Source organism: Camelus ferus, chromosome 5 (genome assembly GCF_009834535.1).
Source record: "Camelus ferus isolate YT-003-E chromosome 5, BCGSAC_Cfer_1.0, whole genome shotgun sequence".
NCBI lineage: Eukaryota > Metazoa > Chordata > Mammalia > Artiodactyla > Camelidae > Camelus > Camelus ferus.
In genome coordinates, this window is record NC_045700.1 from 21,360,495 (window position 1) to 21,379,214 (window position 18,720).

The window sequence follows — 18,720 nt, forward strand, 5'->3', positions numbered from 1 at the left end:
TTCTTTTTCTATATGCAACAGAGAAAGATCCACCAATAATAAAATTAATAGCTGTCATTTATTGGGCACTGTCTTTCTGCTAGGAATTGTGCAGTTGCTTTGCATACATCAGTTTACGTGTAAATATACACTGTGAAGTTCGTTTTATTGTTGTTCTTTTCCTAAGAAGAAAACTGAAACCAATGGTCACAGAACTAGCACTGAAGAAAAAAAATTTTAACAAAAGTTTATGTGCTTCCATGAGCCTATATTCTTCAGCACCAGTATTTAGAAGTGGATTTATGGCACCAATTGCTTATTCTCAACGTCCATCAAAACTGGAACCACATAAATGATTCATTAGCTTCAACTTGTCTGACTCTGAGTGAATTGTGTAAGTAGTAATTTAGCTTGAATAACCTCCTCTCACACAGTCAACCAAACTATTTACAAAAAATTAATGTGAGTGATTAGCATGGAAACCTAGGCCAGAAAAGATGAAATAAAAATTATAAGACACGATCATAATAAAATCTGTTACGCTCTTCTTATATGAATCATGTGGTATTCCTATTTGAGGTGAGTAGGTGGGAGGTTGTTAATGGTCAAAAGCACTTCAGTTATTAATTAATATATCATTTATTCCACTGTATTTTTAGCACTTTCAAATCCTTTCAGAAATGAAGTTGGCTCTATTAGCAGTGTAAGCAGCATTACACTCCTTCATCATCCACAAACAGAATGAGAAATGGCACAGCTCTGAGAAAAATCCAAGCAAATCAGAGTCATTAATTCATCCTCATTCTGTAGCTTCTCCTTCTCCTGACTTTGACAGATATTCATGGCCCCTCTTCCTGCCAGTCAGGAAGAAACCACTTGGTATTACCATTAAGAGGAAAAAAATGATGCTTTTTTTTCCTATAGTTGACATAGTTCCAGGGTTACTAGAGTACACAATACATCTCGCTGTCCAGGTACAATCTGTTCTGTTTTATCTTTTGTAATAGATGACAACCTAACAGTATACTTAATCATAATCTGGTGCTACATTTTAAAATATTTATTTCTTAAAAAGGTATTTAATTCCCTATAAAATTGTATTTGTTATTAACAAATAGCCAGTTAAAGACATAAATCAAATTTTTAAATTATGAAAAATATTTTAGTTGAGATAACTTAAGACATCAATATCTGTTCCATAATGATTTAACACAACGTAGGGGGATCACATGATGTGGTTTTATGTGTGTGTGAGCGAACACAGAAGTTCCTGAATCAGCTGAACAGGTAAAATAAGAACTCTGAGTCACTGGTCCTGGCAGATAATTATGTAGTTTGAAAATTAAAGTTAAATACCTATCTATTCAGTCAACCAATCCTGAAATACTGATGAGAGTAAATCAATACAGAGTTAAACATCCTTGGCACTCAAGGAAGTAGAATAGACATCATTCAGCAAGTAACTGTAGCAGTGCTATTTTGGCAGCTAGCCAAAGACTTCATAGAAAAGCAAAAGGACACACCTTCATCTCATCACCACTGAAGAAGAGACAACGGCTCCTTCCTGCCTGTGCAATGCTCTAAAGGCAGGATACGAACCTTTAGCACATTGGAAAGGCAGTGAAGTATGGTCTTGGGAGGGAGCCACATGTACAAAACATTGCCATTCATCTGACCGGAATAACAATCACAGGTGAATCCTATTGCAAAGTTAACAGGAAATAATGTTTATCCCAAGGACATTCTATAACCGTAATGGCCTCCCTTTTTGGAGGTGTAATATTCTCTTTTTCACTGGCTTGTTTTCTAAAGCCAAAGAATATCAGAAAATTTGTTTGAAATTATATCAGCACTATGAGTTACTCCAATCTTGTCTGGAGGATCTGAAGACACAGAGAAGCAGATTTGTTTTCCAACCCAGCTGCAGAGCTTAAAATAAAAAAGCTTCTGGAAACAACATTCCACATCTATCTTTACCATGCAGTTTCCAGAGAAACAGGATTCTGGGTCCAGTTCACAACCTAGGCTGATGCTGGATTTACACAGAGTACACATAGCTGTGCTTTACTTTAAGACTAATAAAACATTACTTAACTTAAATTTTGCCTAAACTCCACCCTTTCCTAAAAATCCTCTAAATCTTTTCTCCCTTTCTTTCTTTCTTTCTTTCTTTCTTTCTTTCTTTCTTTCTCTTTCTTTCTTTCTCTTTCTTTTTCTTTCCTTCTTTCCTTCCCTTTCTTTCTTTCTTTCTTCTCTTTTTCTTTCTTTCTTCTTTCTTTCTTTTCTTTCTTTCTGGATGGGGGTGAGATAACCAACAGCTCTTCTGATGTACAGTTTCCTTCACTGCAATGAGCCAATTATTTGATATGGCTGAGTTACAGGTTTATTTGACAAAATCCGATACACTTTCATCATAAAAATACTCAACAGACTAGGAATGGAAGATAATTTTCTCAAATTTTTTTAAAAACCCAAACCCAAACCCAAACCCAACCAAACCAAAACAAGGCTTATACCTTACCTAGCAGTGAAAAAATGAAACCTTTGCCCCTAAGACTAGGAACAAGACAAAAAGGTCTGCTCTTCCCCCTCCATTCAACACTGTAGTGAAAATTCACTCAGGGTAATTGGAAGAGAGAAAAGGAAGAAAGGAAGGAAGGAACGAACGAACGAAGGAAAGAAGAAGGAGGGAGGGAAGGAGGTGGATCATCCAGATTGGAAAACAAGTAAAACCATCTATATTTGCAGGTGATTTTTTTAATGATATGTTTTTATATACACAAAATCTTAAGCAATTAACTAGAAAATTATTAGAATAATAAAAATGTTCAACCAGGTTGTAGGGTACAAAGCAACATACAAAAATCTGTTATATTTTGAATGAACATTAAAAACATGAAATTCAGAAGACAATTTCATTTATAATGGCATTTAAAAGAATAGAAAATGTGATGGGCAAATAAAATCAGGAATAATACTAGAAAGAATTGTAATCTTAAAACTTGTACATGGAAAACTACAAAACATCATGGAAAGAAATTAAAGACAAAAAATGGAAAGCTAATTTACGTTAATGGCTTGGAACACTTAATGTTAAAATGACAATAATTTCCAAATAGATCTACAGATTCAATGTAATTCCTATCAAAATCCCATATGGCTTTTTTCCAGAAATCAACAGTCTTATCTTAAAATGCATATGAAAATCCAAGGGACTCAAAATAGTCAAAACAATGTTGAAAAAGAAAAATGAAGCTAGAGGGGTTACACTTTTGATGTTAAACTTACTGCAAAGTTACAGTAATCAAGACACTGTGGTACTACGAAAGGATAGACATATAGATCAACAAAACAGAATCAATAGTCCAGAAAAAAAAAACCCTTGTGTTTATGTAAATTGATTTTTGACAAGGGTATCAGAAAAAATTCAATGAGGAAAAATAATCTTTTCAACAAGTAGTTTGCAATGACTGCACATTCACAAGCAAAAAAATAATAATAATAATGTTGGATGCTTCCATCATGCTATACACATACACATACACATACACTCAAAATGTATCTTAGGCCTAAATGCAGAAAGTAAGCTACAAAACTCTTAGAATAAAATAGAAGAGTATAGCTTCATAAACGTGGGTTGGGCAAAGCCTTCTTAGACATGACACCAAAAGCACAAATGACAAAAGAAATATAGATAAGTTAGACTTGATCAAAATTAAAACCTTGTGTACTTCAAAAGACACTACCAAAAAGTAAAAAGCCAACCCTAAAGATAGGAGAAAATATTTGCAAATTATCTATGTGATAATGGACTTGTAACCAGAATATATAAAAATTCTTACAATTCAACAATGAAGTAACAACCTGTTAGGTAGTTAGATAAGTGGGGGCACTGGGCAGACAGGTGGAGGAGAGGGAGGATGGTCCAGAAGATGGTCTTGTGCATGCCTCCAGCATAAAGGGACTTTACTTCTTCTAAATGAGTGCCAGCAAGAAACTGGTTAAAACCCAATAACCATAACTTGCGGTAGCAGAAAGGACTTAACCTGTTACAATCCAATGCTCATTGTATTATTACATTGTGATTTAGGCTTCCCCTCATGGGTTTTTCTGTGTACACCATGGGTAAAGACATGCACAAAAGGGGCCAAACATGACTAAGCATTCGAGGGACAAGAGCCATCAATCAATCAAGAGACCACCTCTCAGTGAGGGAATAACAGAAAGGGCAGGCAAAACCCGCTGCTTTTCCTCCCTTAGATCAGCCTGCCTCCTGTTCTTGGGGGTGCACTTTTCCTTTTTTTAAAATAAATCTTTTTAAATCTTTTGCTACACAACGCACTGTCTCCTGACTGTAAACTTGTCTTTCGAGTATCACAAGAATCGAGGTCTACCTTTTGGGGTAACAAACCCAATGGAAAAATGGACAAATAATTTAAATAGATATTTCTCCAACGAAGGTATACAAATGGCTGATAAGGACATGAAACATGCTCAACATTATTAACCATCAGAGAAATACAAATCAAAATAATATTTCAGATCCACTAAGATGGCTAAAATCTAAAAAGAGAAGTTTTGACAAAGATGTGGAGAAATAGGAAGCCTCATACATTGCTGGTAGAAATGTAATATGGTACAGCTGCTCTGGAAAACTGTCTGGCAGTCTTCAAAATGCTAAATATATAGTTATCACATGACCTAGCCATTCCACTGCTAGGTCTATATTTAAGAGAAATGAAAACATATATCCATAGGCACACAAACGTTCATTGCAGCTTTGCTCAAAATAGCCAAAGGTAGAAACAGCCCAACCAAATGTCAATCACATGATGAATGGATAGATAAAAGGTGGTGCATCTATAAACTGAATATTGCTCAATTTAAAAAAAAAAAGAATGAAAAACTGATACAGGCAAAAACATGGATAAGCCTTGAAAATATACTAAATAAAAGAAGCCAGCCACATAAGATTACTCATTCTATAATTCCCTTTATATGAAATGGTCAGATTAAGCAAAACTTTAAAGGCAAAAAGTAGTGGTTGCCAATGAGTAGGGAGCTTGGGGAAAATAACAACTGACTGCTAACTCCTATGGGACTTTTTAGGGGACTACTGATAAAAATATTTTCAAATTGATGGTAGTAATGGTTACACAACTCTGAATATACTATAAATCATATAATTTTGCACTTTAAATGTGAATTGTATGGTACATGAATCATCAGAGTAGATCTGGAACTGTCTTAAAGGAGCTATATAAAATGTTAAAAAAAAAAAAGCACCAATGAATTGGGCAAATTTAAGTTCTAATTTGATAAATACTGATATTTCTATCATAAGTCTAGTCACAGGATTGTTATGAGATCCAAAAAAAGACTCTCTGTCTCTGTCCCTCTATCTTTCTGTCTCTGTATTCTTTCTGTCTCTCTCTCTCTCATATATATATATATGTATAATGGATAATTTTTAATACATATACATATATATTTTTTCAGATTCTTTTCCACTGTATGAAAATTATAAGAAGTTGAATATACTTCCCTGTGCTATACAGTAGGTCCTTGGTGTTTACCTATTTTATATTAAAATGGGCAATATTATACAAAGCTATTTTAAGACATTTTAAAGTATTTGGATGTGGTTTAATTGTCAGCTGGTGGAGATATTGTAAGAAACTAAAATACCTGCTAATTTCTCCTAAGTCTACCTTACTAAAATGCTTTACAAATGATTAACTAGATGGATTATTTTCCCTTTTCTAACTATTGAACTGGTGAATGAATTGCAATAGATTTCTATGCAGATTGCTTATATAAATTAGACTGCCACCCCTCTGTTTGGAGACTTAAAAATCGGGGTTTTTCCACATTAATTTTTATTAATGAAATTGTATTCATTATTAATACAATAAAATGATTATCTAAAATACCTTTCAGCTATAGGATTTCATTTTTATCTCCTCAAATTATTTAAGGCCATGAATAAATCATACACCAGGCCTGACGTGCAATGGTAAAGGATACCTGCTGAGATATGATCTAAATAAACTGATGTCTATTCAGATTGGCCCAGTCAGGCTGCAAAATATTTAGAGTGTCAACCCTGATCACACCTAAATCACAGAAATAGCTTTCACCTGTAGACTTGACCTAAACCTGTGTTCTCAAATCCTTTAACTGCTAAAAAACTCAGTATTTTTTTTTACCAGTCTAGTTTAATAAAAAGTAACCAAATTAAAAATCTATATTATAGTCTAAAAACTTTAAATAAGGAACAATTTTCTGGGAAAAAATATTTTTTGTGACTAAACCCTTAAAAACAGAATCTCCTGAAAACTACTGAGTTCAGTAAGATGGCAGGCAATAAATAAACAAACCAAAATCAATAGTTCTATTATGTACAAAAATAGTTAGATATAGAATGGAAAGAAGATGCCAGTTCAAGTAGGTACTAATGAGTTGGCTCTCAGGGAATTAATGTATCTATAAAACTGCACTGCTCTTGACCACCTGAATTTGCCTCTTCTTGTGCCAAAGTACTGAAATAGAGCCACCTTTCATGAATGTGGACCTGCAAACGTCAAGCCCTCATCCCCCTAACAAGAGGAAACCCAACCCATTCATAGGGTTTGAATGGGTAATAAATCTATAGTCTCTCTTTTGTCCTCTTAGCCTACTTACTATAAAACACCCCACTTCTCTCCCCCGACCCCAATGCAAATGACTTTGCAGACTTTTTTGCCATCTATCTTTAACAAAGACAGGCTTTTACTATCACCCCAAAGGTAATTCCCAAGAACCAGAGTATCTCAAATATTTCCACGTTAGAAGAGTCTTAGCTTTACACTGCATAACAAAACAGCCCTATTTACTTAGTGTTCCCAGAACAAAGAAACAATTTGTCCTAAGGAAGTATCAAAGCAAATTGAAACAGCTTGAAGCTTTTAAGTAACCGTGTACTTTTTTTTCTTAATTTTGCTCATTGTGTTTTTATTTTATTTTTCCTGGTTTAAAAACATTAAAGATCTGAATTTCAGCCTAAACTTCAGACTCAGCAGAAAATTATACAGAGACAGGTCTCAACAAATGCCTTTATCTTGTGTCACCACTAATGCAAACCAAGAAATAGAAGAAAGGAAAAAATTGAGCATGTGAGTAAAATTGTGTCATTCTGTTACCAAGGCTGTTGCCCCAGAATCACATTCCTGCCCCTCTCTCAAATGGAAAACCAATTGCTCTTATCTAAGTTTCAGGAGGAAGCTGCAAAGAGAAAAACAAGAACTGGTTAGAACCAGCTAAGCCTAAAATTACAGATTTAACTTCCAGTAGACCTTGAGCCTCATTACACTCCTTAGAATACATTAGCATGCTAAATGACACACCTACCAGCACCATGCCAGTTGACAGCTGCCATGACAACAGGAAAGCCCATAAAAAGACTGTGTTGCCTCAGTTCTGCATCCAAACATACACCCTTTTTCTCAAATAAGTCATGAATATTCCTTCCTCCCCTTTCAATTCCCTCCCATTTACCTGGACCCTCCTATACATATGGTGTCTCAGCCCAAAATGAGTTGAGAAGTTGATTTGCAAACCAAGTTACCAATTCTCCATTCTAGGCCATTAAATAAAGCTTGTGCTTTTCCAATCTCAGCATTGGTTTTGTGATTGGCTGTGCAAATCTGAGTAGAAAAAGAACCTCCCCAACTGGGACAACAGGTCTCAACCCAGGTTAGGATCTTGGTAAGGGTCCAGGCAACCAATTCAGTGACAAATACTTCAGGAGTAATTGGAGATAAGTACTGACAACCTAAATTAAGCTAACATTGGTATGCCCAGGGCTCCCCAGGGAAGGGCATGAACTCAGATGTTTCTAAAACCCTCAGGTATGTCATATTTCATCCTCCAGGGCAAGGTTAGGTGCCGTGATATGTACAGCCTTTCTTTGAGAAAAATAATTACAAAGCTACTTGGAACCCATCCTCATTTTCTTCCTAAGTGAGGTAAGTCATCAGGCCAAAATCATAAGTCAGAGTCTTCTTCAGAAAGAGGTGTATCTGCCCACTTCCAGGTATCTGGATAAGATCCTTCATTTTCCTCAATCAATTCATACACAATCTCAACAATAATTCATTTATAAATATTGGGCATAGATGATAATTTCTTAATAAGATACGAGAGAAACTGGGAAGGCCTTCTTACCCAAACTGAGACCCAGGTGTACTTTCAAGTCTCTCAAGGTGTACGTTTCCTTGGTTTAAGGCCTTCTCCAGGTTTCGTTTGTTTAATACTTCTTCTAAATAATACTCTTTCAGATGGTAATTTACTAAGTTATTAATGATGAATGCCCTACAATGTATTATTATATTTTATGTTATCATTTTTAATGGACTTGTAGGCACTTCTTATGTAGGAAGAAGAAAAGATGAGAAACTTTAAAAACAGTCTGGAAAAAAGGATAGAAATGAGGGCTTTGGGAATTTAGAAATAGTACAAGTACTGTTGACCCTTGAACCACAGGGGTTTGAACTGCACAAGTCCAATTATACCCAGATTTTTTTTCACTAAGTACGTATTACAGTACTACACGATCCATGGTTGGTTGAATCTGTGGATACAGAACTGCCTATAAGAAGGGTGGATTGTAAAGTTACATGCGGTCATGAATTCTTAACAAAAATTCAGTATTATACCCAGTTCATGAGTTATTCTTTGGTGGTATATTAGTAATTTCAATAAAAAGTATTTGCTGTACATTTATTGATGTTGTGTGCTCATTTAATTTAAATAATGTGTTGCACACAGTTAATTGGACAGAAAATACACACATACATGTTGCTTTTGATGATCCTATGATCCTATTTCAGGATGGACAAGGGCCCTCTGAATTGAATTTAGTCAAGAGCAGTTACAATGTTAACTTCTGCACCAGAAACATAACTTTTTCCCTAGCCATTAATGTATGCATTTCTCTCTCCTCTTCTCTTCTCTTCCCTTCTTCCTCCCCCTCCTCCTCATCCTCCTTTTCTTCCTTTTCCTCTTTCTTTCAACTTTGTCCTTCCCTCTGATACCTGATCTACCTTTTTTTCCCCCTACATCCCATTGTTTGGTTCTGATTCAGAATCTCACTTGCTCCTTAAGTATTATCCCATGTTCTACAGCCATTATCTCTTGTCTGATTCTGTCTTCTGCCTATATTTTTGTTTTTAAATAATAACTCTTTAGTTCATGATTTCAGACCTTGATTTCACTCTGACTTAAAGCAGCGTCATCCCCTTGATACCTTTCTCATTCACAACAAAATTATCTGTATTAGCTTCTCCTCTCCCTCTTATTGATGGATTTCTGTGGAATGGAGTGGAGTGGGGAAAATGTTATTCTACAAGTCTCACTGTTGCTCTGCTAGTTTTGGACATTTTGAAGCTATTGCATCAGATGACTGGTGTTAAACTTATGGGACTCAATCGAACTAACATTTCATATCCTGATGTCAGATTTGTTCCTTTACAATCATGTATAAGTAACTTGATACAATATCAATGTATTTAAGCTCTATACAAATAATTAAAATGAGTAATTTTTTAAAAAATCACTATAATACTTATAACAAATAAGCTTACCTAACGAACAAGGTTTATTCTTTTTAATGGCTTTAGATAATCAAAAAAAAAAAAAAGAGAAAGAAAACTATCTTGATTTTTAGATTCCAAGTCCCTTTTCCTTTTAAAAGCATTTCATGTATAACAGCTTGTCCCCTTAAGAAAAGCTGAAGTAGTCATTTTTGTTGTTATTGTTGGAGTATAGAACTACTGAGCAAAGATATAAAGCAACATGCCTTTTTGAGGTGATAGCTTTTCAATATTAATTAGAGGATGAAATTCTTCACAGAATAATATGAGTTTGAGGAGCAATTTGCCTTTAGATTTTAGAGCTTTTGTTATTAGGAATCCAAGAAAAATTAATCAGATTAACAGATTAATTAAGAAACTAATCTTTCAAAAATGAAAGCATTATCATTATAGATTGCATGAAGACAGTAACTATTTAAAAGAGTATAAATAAAAGAGTGGATAAACTTAAGGGATGAATGTCACAATAATCCTCTTTCTTTTCTTTTTTTTTTTTGTTTCACTTATCGGACATTCTATTTTTAATAGTTTAAATATACTATTTATTCTCTGATTAAAAAAAAACTGTGTAATCAATTAAATTATTTGCAGTATTTCCAAAGTAGGTTTTATTGATATTAACACTCATCAGAAACACATCCCTTAGCTTCCAACCAAACCTACAAATCTATCTTCGTTGTATCTTGCTCCCTCCTGTTAAAAGAAGCATCTGTCTTGCTATGACAAGGAAATCCACTACTTGCGCTCTGGATTATCTTGTCTTCTCTCTCCTTCTTCAAGACATTGGTCATTTCTTTGATCTTTCCAACAACCTAAAGGCCTCCATTTTACTGCACCATCTGACTTCTATTATAACAACTACACAAAAACTGCCATTTTCAAGATAACCAGAAGTTTCTCTATTGTTCAATCTAATGTGCATATTCTTCCTTTTACCAAGTTACATAGCAGCTTTTGACTATCTTCCTTCCTCTTGCAACTCTTTCAAGAGTTGTTCTGTTTGTTTGTGGGTTTTGATATGCTCTCTCTTGTTTTTCTCACATCTCACTGTTATCTCCTTCCCAGTATCCTTTGCTAGCAACCCCTCCACCCAATCTTTAAATGTAGGTATTATCTAAGGTTTCAGTTAAGGTCCTCTTCTCTTCCATTTTCACTCTCTCCCCTGTTATCGAATCTATTCCTATAGAATTAAACACCATATATATGCTTATATATTCTTTTTCTTTTGTCCTTTGTTTCTTTCATAATGTACTAGAACATTTTTGCTATTTGTATTCTTTTTGTCTGTCATCCCACTAGAAAAAGGGTGGAAAACAACACTTGTTCTCAGTTTTATCCTCCAGACTGAGCAGTTTCAGACATAGAACAAACAACTGAAATTATCTGTGTAATAAACCAATGTGAATTCCTACTACATTAACACACTGAAGGCAGTGTCTGTATTTATGCTTTAATGTTTATATGCCCAAGAACTAGAATATTGAAGAAGTATATTGGGTAATAATTAAGAACACAAACTCTAGATTCAGATAATGGCTTTGAATCCCTGCACTATCACTTTACAAGCTATATGACCTGACTATGGGACAATTCATTTATCTTTTCTGTATTTTCATTCCCTTCTCTGTAATGTGAGAATAATAACAGTACTAAATTCATAAGGCATTTGGGATGATTCACATGAGTTAACATAGGTAAAGTGTTTAAAATTGTGTCTAGCACATAAGGCTTAAGGCTTAATATATGTCAGCAATATTATTATTATTATTGCATTGCTCTACACAAGGCTACAACCAATTATGCTTAACAATGTTGGTTCTCTGTTGGCTAAATTATTATCCCCATTTTTCTACAAGTATAATGCTAGAAATATTAGCTATTATAGGAGTTGGTTTCAAACTTTAAGAAGCTACAATCTACATTTGTAAATATGTCTCTCTTCATTAAAGAAGTTTGGCTCCAGTTTATTTATTCCTCATCCCTTGGAATAAGCTCAGCCATCTGAACTACTTATTGTATCTTGAGTCTCACTATTACCAGTAGGATGATAATATAAATATCTGATAAGCTCATAGGTGGAAAAGTGGTAGGGCTATTAGAAAATTTAAATATTAGAAAATATTAAATTTTGATGACATAATGTAAAAGGGACAAGGACAGAGAGATATGAGAGAAAGTAAGACATAAATAGAAGTTTTTTGTTTTTGTTTTTCAAATGGGCAGTTAATGAAGCAGGAAAAGAAGGAAAAGAAAGAAAAGAAAGGCTATTCCAGATGATGAGGATCACAGAAGGGACAGAATCATGGGCCGAACTCATCTAGCACAACATCAGCTCGGCCTTTTGCTCCTCCTGACATATTTCAGTGACGCCTGGGTGACTTACATGCCACTCTTCAGTGTCTCATTCTTTCCTTATTTCTTCCCATAATTCTCTCCTCGCTTGCCTTTCATGATTATATACATTCTTGTTTCTCTCCCTATATCTATTGCTACTCCCTCCTCCTATTCCCCATCATGAGTTTTCCCCATGTGTGTTAGCAAATATAGACGGCTCATGACCCCAAATATAACCCCCCTGCAGGATGACCCCTGACAAAGATTCTCTTCTAGTCATGATCCTGAGTAAGCCTCAACTTGGGTCTGTATTAAATGACAGACTCTCAGCACAAATGAGTTTATTAAAAATTAAACACTAACATGTTTTCTAACAGCTTAAGGCAGCATTCCTAGGATGGCCCTACCCCCTCTTAAAGAGTTTGCATGAGAAAGCTTAAGGCTGCCAAAACAATTTACTGTTTGTTTTAGCCAACATTTGCTGATAGGTCCCTGCCCACCCTTCCTAGAACATTTGCTAAGAAGAGTTTACAATAGTGGATCCTTCCTCTGTCCCTTTTAATGTACACGGATCTCCTACAACTCAAGAGTGTCTTTCTCAAGGGTCTGAGAACTCTTCCTTTAAAATGCAATCCTCAGGAAAGATAGGAACTCTGTCTCCTGGTTTCTGTGGGAGAATAGAACCCAAACTTCTAGAACAGCTAGCCTAATCAAATTTGCACCGGTAAATTCTTTGTAATTTTTCTCTTCCTTTCCACTGCTTACCTCATTTCTTATTCTGTTATTCTCCCTTTAAATCACCCAGTCATCTCTGTACAAATCATAGTTGAGTTCAGTTCATGCTGGACTCTCTTCCTTACTGCATTAGTGTATTATTAATTAAAATCTGTCCCTACCACTTTAACTAGTGTCCTGCTTGTTTATCTTTGTGCCCAAAATTTCTATTGCTAATTCTATATCCTTCTTTCTAACTCCATCTTCAGAAGAAAATTCAGGCGATTTAGAGTGCTTGCTAACTTTACAGAGTAAATTTTTTCTTCCTAGCAGTATTATTTGCCCTTCAAAAGAATCCTATTTATTATAGTTACATAACTACATAAACCACTTATAGAAAGAGTTGAAGAGCTATCCTGAGGAGCATGTTTGAGGTTAAAATAAATTGTCTGAATATCAAGTTTTTTGTTTTTCTTTGTTGATAATAAGACCAGAGTATGAGAGCTGAATTGCTTAGGAAAATAAAGTAGATTTTTTTTCAGTGCTATGCAATAGAAGAAAAGAAAATGGTTTGAGGTGATAGCTGAAGAGGAATTTGGGGAAGGAAACACAAATGTCTAATTGGCAATTTCCTGCATGGTGTTCAGTGAAACCCTGTGTTTGCATCTTTCCATGAAATCCCCAATAAAATATCCATTTCTTATTTAGGTTTGTTGACTGGAAACTTTACTGGAGATACAGTCTCAGGGAGGATTTAGGTCAAGAGCCTAAAGCTGTGCTTAGAAATCCCAGTGTGTCTGGGTTATGGTTATAGACTTAGGTCACATTCTCTTACCATCAGATGCATTTTTTTTAAAAAGATGCCAGCTATGCAGTTTTGAATAAAACTATTTCCTAAGCAATCAAAGTAAAATAAAATATACATCATCATGTCCTTCTCCTAGTCCTCTAGTTCCCAAAATTCCATTTATCTTGAAAGTTTCCTCAGAAAAGTATCTTCTCAAGGTGCCTTCCTCATACTAGAATCTTCTCTCATCTCATCTCATATTTTCACAAATAATGGTTTGCCTATAATTCTATTTTCATACTTATTAAACTGCATTCTAGTAACTTTTATATCTATTTCCCCAACCATGTTGCAAGCCCCTCAGTGATGCCTTATTTATCTGCATAAACACTATCTATTAAAAATACAGAAATAGGCTCCATATTGTCTTGGTCATATTTGTATCTCCAGAACCTAGTGCTGATAAGTAGTGTGTCTCATGTTTGTTGAATTCCCAAATAAAATGCTCAAAAATTAATTTTTAGATTAAGTGTAGAGCAATTCAGTGTGCGGAAGCTAATCTGATTTTTGAACTCTTCTTTACTAAGAAATTTACTAAAAATAACCAAACTATTATTTAAAAATCATTCATCACAAAATTAAAATGATAAATGTATTAATAATGCCATTTCCTTGGGACAATATTTTCTATTATCAAAAGTAATAGGCTCTAATATTCAGACACACTGACCTATCTCAAACAAAACTTTTTGGAAGAAAACAGTGTGACACTATGGTTTGGGACAGAATTACTTAAGAATTTGTTACTCTTATCTTTTATTTGTCTTCATGTCTAATGCTATTCTCCCTGATTCTATTTTTTTCTTTCAAATTCTAACGTGGCCACTGATTGCTCACAGAACATCCTCATGTCCCCTCTGTTTCCCAGCTGTTTGTGACATAGCTGTATTGATATGACTAATTCTGGCAAATACATTCTGGTGATAAATGGGAGGGATGTGTATCACTTGTAAGTCAAAGCAGAGAAGAGCAGGGTAAGGTCTCTACAAGCTTTCTTGCCTGTCGTGATGACGCTGGGAACCACTTGACACGGCAGAGAGAAGTGGCAGTGGTCTGTGGCCCTGGGCCACTTCATGAAGGAGAGCTGGCCTGTGGAGTCTGCCTGCTCCCTTCAGACTGTGCATGAACCAAAAATAAATATGTTAAACTCTGCCCCTTGTTGAAAAAAAAAAGGAATGTGTTACTAAAATAGACCTTAAGAAAACTGTTCCCGTATCTAACTTTAAATGCTATCATTAAAGACTTTCATGCTTCAATACTGCCAGTTTAAAATCTCTTTGTTCAATCTACAGTTGCTAGAATGGTAGTGCTCATTCTTTAAAAACTATCCTTCAATGCCAAAATCCCACTTCTAAATTGTACATTTAGTCAAGGAATCAATATCTGGGACTGCACAAACTGAAACCTAAGAATTTATCATTACAACCCATTTAAAAAATTATTTGATGTGGTTTCGAAATTTGCATGTTAATTTTTGGATGGTATTTCATTTATAAATGATTCAGGTAAAAATTATTAAGAAATAACATTGCTGCCAAAATTTATTTAGCTGACATTGTAACAATGTGCTGGCAAAAAAATTACCTTAACAAGCTAAATTAAACTTTGTAGAAACCAAAATTTTATTCTCAATAGTTTATGAAACACGTTCAGTAATTGTATCCTCTATTGATACTAACAATTCATGTATACTATGCCCTGAACTTTGCTTCTTTTCATTATTCAACGATTACAAGTCCTGAATGTCATTTGTCCTATTAAATTACTCTGTGAAAATTGAAGAAATAGCAACACTACCTTCCAACCATTTCAAATAACAATAGTTAAAATTTATTAAGTGTATATTGGTAATATGCATGCATAGATTAATCTATCTCACAGGTTAATAATTTGAAGACTCGGAAGTCAGAAAGCTTATAAAATATATAATTAATAGCTAGCATTTATTGAATACTTACTACGTGCTTACCACTATTTTAAGAGTTTACGTCATTTAACCTAAGGGCCCAAGCATTTGCTTGGGGACTGCTCTGTCTGGTCTGATTGCACACGTATTTTCTCTTTCTTCCTCAAACTCCCAGAACACAAAGGCAGAATGGGAGCGTTTCACGTTGTACACTACTTTGAAGAATACCACACAGATAATGTGCATTTCAAGTAAAAGATGATAAAATAGAAACTTAGGGGAGATTTTTACTAAGTTAGAAAATAAGGTACTTAAAAATCAATCTAGTTATAAATAGCTGTGTTGTGGAAACAAAAATTAGTGTGTCAATGTGATCCAGTCAGGTCAAGGTATCTTTCTCAAAGACTAATTGTTTTTCACAGCAGAGGAGGTAAGATGTGACTTTGATGCTAGCGACTCTTTTTTTCTGATCTTCTTTTCTCTTTCCTGACACCAAGTGTTTTTTGGTTTTTTTTGCACTTCAAAGGATCCAGGGAAAGGTGAAATTTCAGATTAAGGCTATATGTTCAGATCATCAGCAGTTATACTGTCTTACTAAACATAGTTTAAAAAGAAGTACAGGGTTTTATACTCAGCTAAAGTGATAATAGTTAACACTCATATTGTCAAGAAAATAATTATGATTATTTTTCATAAAAATTTAAAATTTAAGCTCCCCCTTGAAAAATCCAGCATTCCTCAGACTTCATTTATTGTTTCTTTGAACTAACCATCTGGTCCTCCAAAATCTTAGCTAAGAAGGAAAACTTTTCAACTTTGGAAGTCTTTCTTTTTATTCTTTAAATGAAAGGGGGAAAAGCACACAAATATACATACGTATGCAGAATAGAATAAAAGTGAACTACAAGCCTAGGAAAGCCTGTGAGCTAAAATCTAGTTGTTGCCTTTTAATCTTTTTAAAACATGATCAGTGTTAATTTTTTTTAATTTATTTGCATTTTCATTCTAAAAGTATACACTAGTTTTAGCATTCATTTGTCAACATCATTATTCACTATTCAGTAATACTAAAATAAGTGGGAGAAAGATTTGAAAATATTTATATTCAAAAGTTGATTGCATATATTACCGGAGAAAAAGCGTTTAAGAAAGAAAGAGACTTTGTTTTAACAGGTGAACAAGCAAATTAAGACAAGAAAAATGAATTTGTGTAAAGTGCATTTCACAGCAATGAGGGTTCCATGGACAGAACTAGGACTAAAAGTCACAAAAACCAAATCTCTCAAAGAAAGGAGACGGCATCATGTAAAATTGAGTATTTTCTTACTGTCTTTCTTTGCATACAAAGACACAATATATATGGAAAACTTCAAAGCTCTTAAGTGAGAATTTTAAAAAATATATGTGGCAGGGAAAACATACAAATGAAAAATTCAATACTTTTCTACCCCTCTCCATTAGACAGTAAGAGCGGAGAAAATCAGTAAGAAATAAAGATACGCCTTGTAGAAGAAAAAGAAAAAAATCATTTGTTTGTCTCATGCCAGAACGAAGTACAAAAACAAAAAAGAAAGACAAAAAAGATAAGGACAGAAATTTTGCTATTACTCAGGACAGAATAACTTAGGGAGTATAACAAAAGAAAACCCTTCCACTGCCAAAGCAGGTGATTTTGAAAACAAATCTGTAAACGTTTGTTTCCTTGATTAGCCTGAGGTCAGGAGTGCTGGGGAAAGGGTACGAACTAGGAGAGTGGGTAAAAACCAGTCCTCTCCAACAGGGCTGAACTAAGTCATACAATTTTGAGTTAGAATTCATGGAATAGAGCTTAAACATTACAGTAAAATGAAACTCTAAAAAGATATGTCAATGTGGGGGGGGGGGTATTTTCTTTTGTAAAAAGAGTATCCAAAGACATGTAAACAGCTATTCGGACGGAAGGGGGCATACAAGACCAACTGCACATAAGTGACCTCTGATTCCTGTACATTCCATAAACAAGTTCTCACTTCAAGTACCCAAAAATCGAATGTTTTAGTATAATGGCAGCATGGATTGTTTATAGTTTTACGAGTACTCATTAATAACGATTCAGAAGCTGACAGTATGTGTATGTGTGTGTATAAATAGATATACAGGTCACCGGCAAAGCCATTAACAATTTCTGGGAAATAAAAATAGAATCTAGGTATTAAAATAAAGTCTAACCTTTTTTTTCCTTGGTGCTTACTCTAGTTTCACTTGCTCATAGGGTGCCGCATGCAGAGGTTTCATATCTGGCCCTTTGGACCAGAGTTCCTCCTGTGAAACGGCTGCCGGACACCTGCGCTCCGGGTCCCTGTGTAGAAGTGTCCGCCACAACACTGAGGTTAAAGATGGCGGCGGCGGGCTGTGCGCAGAGACGCTGCGCCACGATCCGGAGCATGAGCAGTGGAGCTGTGTCCACCCAGCAAGCTCCGCCCCTCCCGGCTGAGGAGAACCCGGTAACGTGGCCCCGCCCTCCGCCTGCGGGCCAGGCTGGGCCCGGTGTACTCCACCGGTGAGCTCGCACCTCTCCATTCTTTGATCAAAGAATAAAGCTCTCCTTGCTTCTGAACCAAACTCTGTCTCATGCTATCCATGCAAGTAACACGGGGCAGAAGGATCCTTGTTGGGGACCCACTTGGGAGGGTTGGTAACATACATACATATATACATGTCTATATAGTATTTTTTTTTTTTGCAGGTAATAAGTCAATCACAGAAATGGCAAAGATGGATATAAAAAGGAATGGAGTGCTCACTTTGGCAGCACATATACTAAAACTGGAACCATACAGAGGCGATTAGCATGGCCCCTGTGCAAGGATGACATGCAAATTTGAGAAGCAACCCATATTAAACAAACAAACAAACAAAAAATAGAATGGCTGAAAGTCTGTAGCACTGAAAGTCATGTGAACCTCAGTGCTGTTGAGATCCTGAGTGAAGACTGAAAACCGATTTTTAATTCGCCGGGTGTTACTGACTGAGTGACCAGGAGGGAGTTCCCGTATCGCCTTGTTTCTCATTTATAAAATGGAGTTAACATTCAGCAGTTCCTTAACAGCTCTAGGTATGTTATGAAGATAAATAAGATTATTTCTTTGTAAAGTTTATAGTTTGTTAGAAAGAAGTATTACAGAAATAAATGTTGGCATTATTATGGCAAAGCAGAGGCTTTCAATACATTATAAGTAAAACAAAGTAACACTCCGTCTTTCTATCACTTTAAAAATTACGGAAGCTTCACAGAGAAAATGAAGAAGGTATTTAAATCTTTGAAATAA

At 35.1% G+C, this 18,720-nt stretch overlaps 1 protein-coding gene and 1 non-coding gene across 3 annotated transcripts in view; one reads left to right on the plus strand and one right to left on the minus strand.

The window, feature by feature from the left end:
* Positions 1-18,720, minus strand: part of LRP1B (LDL receptor related protein 1B) — a 1,593,459-nt gene that overhangs the window by 296,987 nt on the left and 1,277,752 nt on the right. The gene's annotated exons all lie outside the window — the stretch shown is intronic.
* On the plus strand, positions 18,188-18,294 carry LOC116663934. The gene has a single exon (XR_004320290.1). It is a non-coding gene; the product is annotated as a U6 spliceosomal RNA (small nuclear RNA).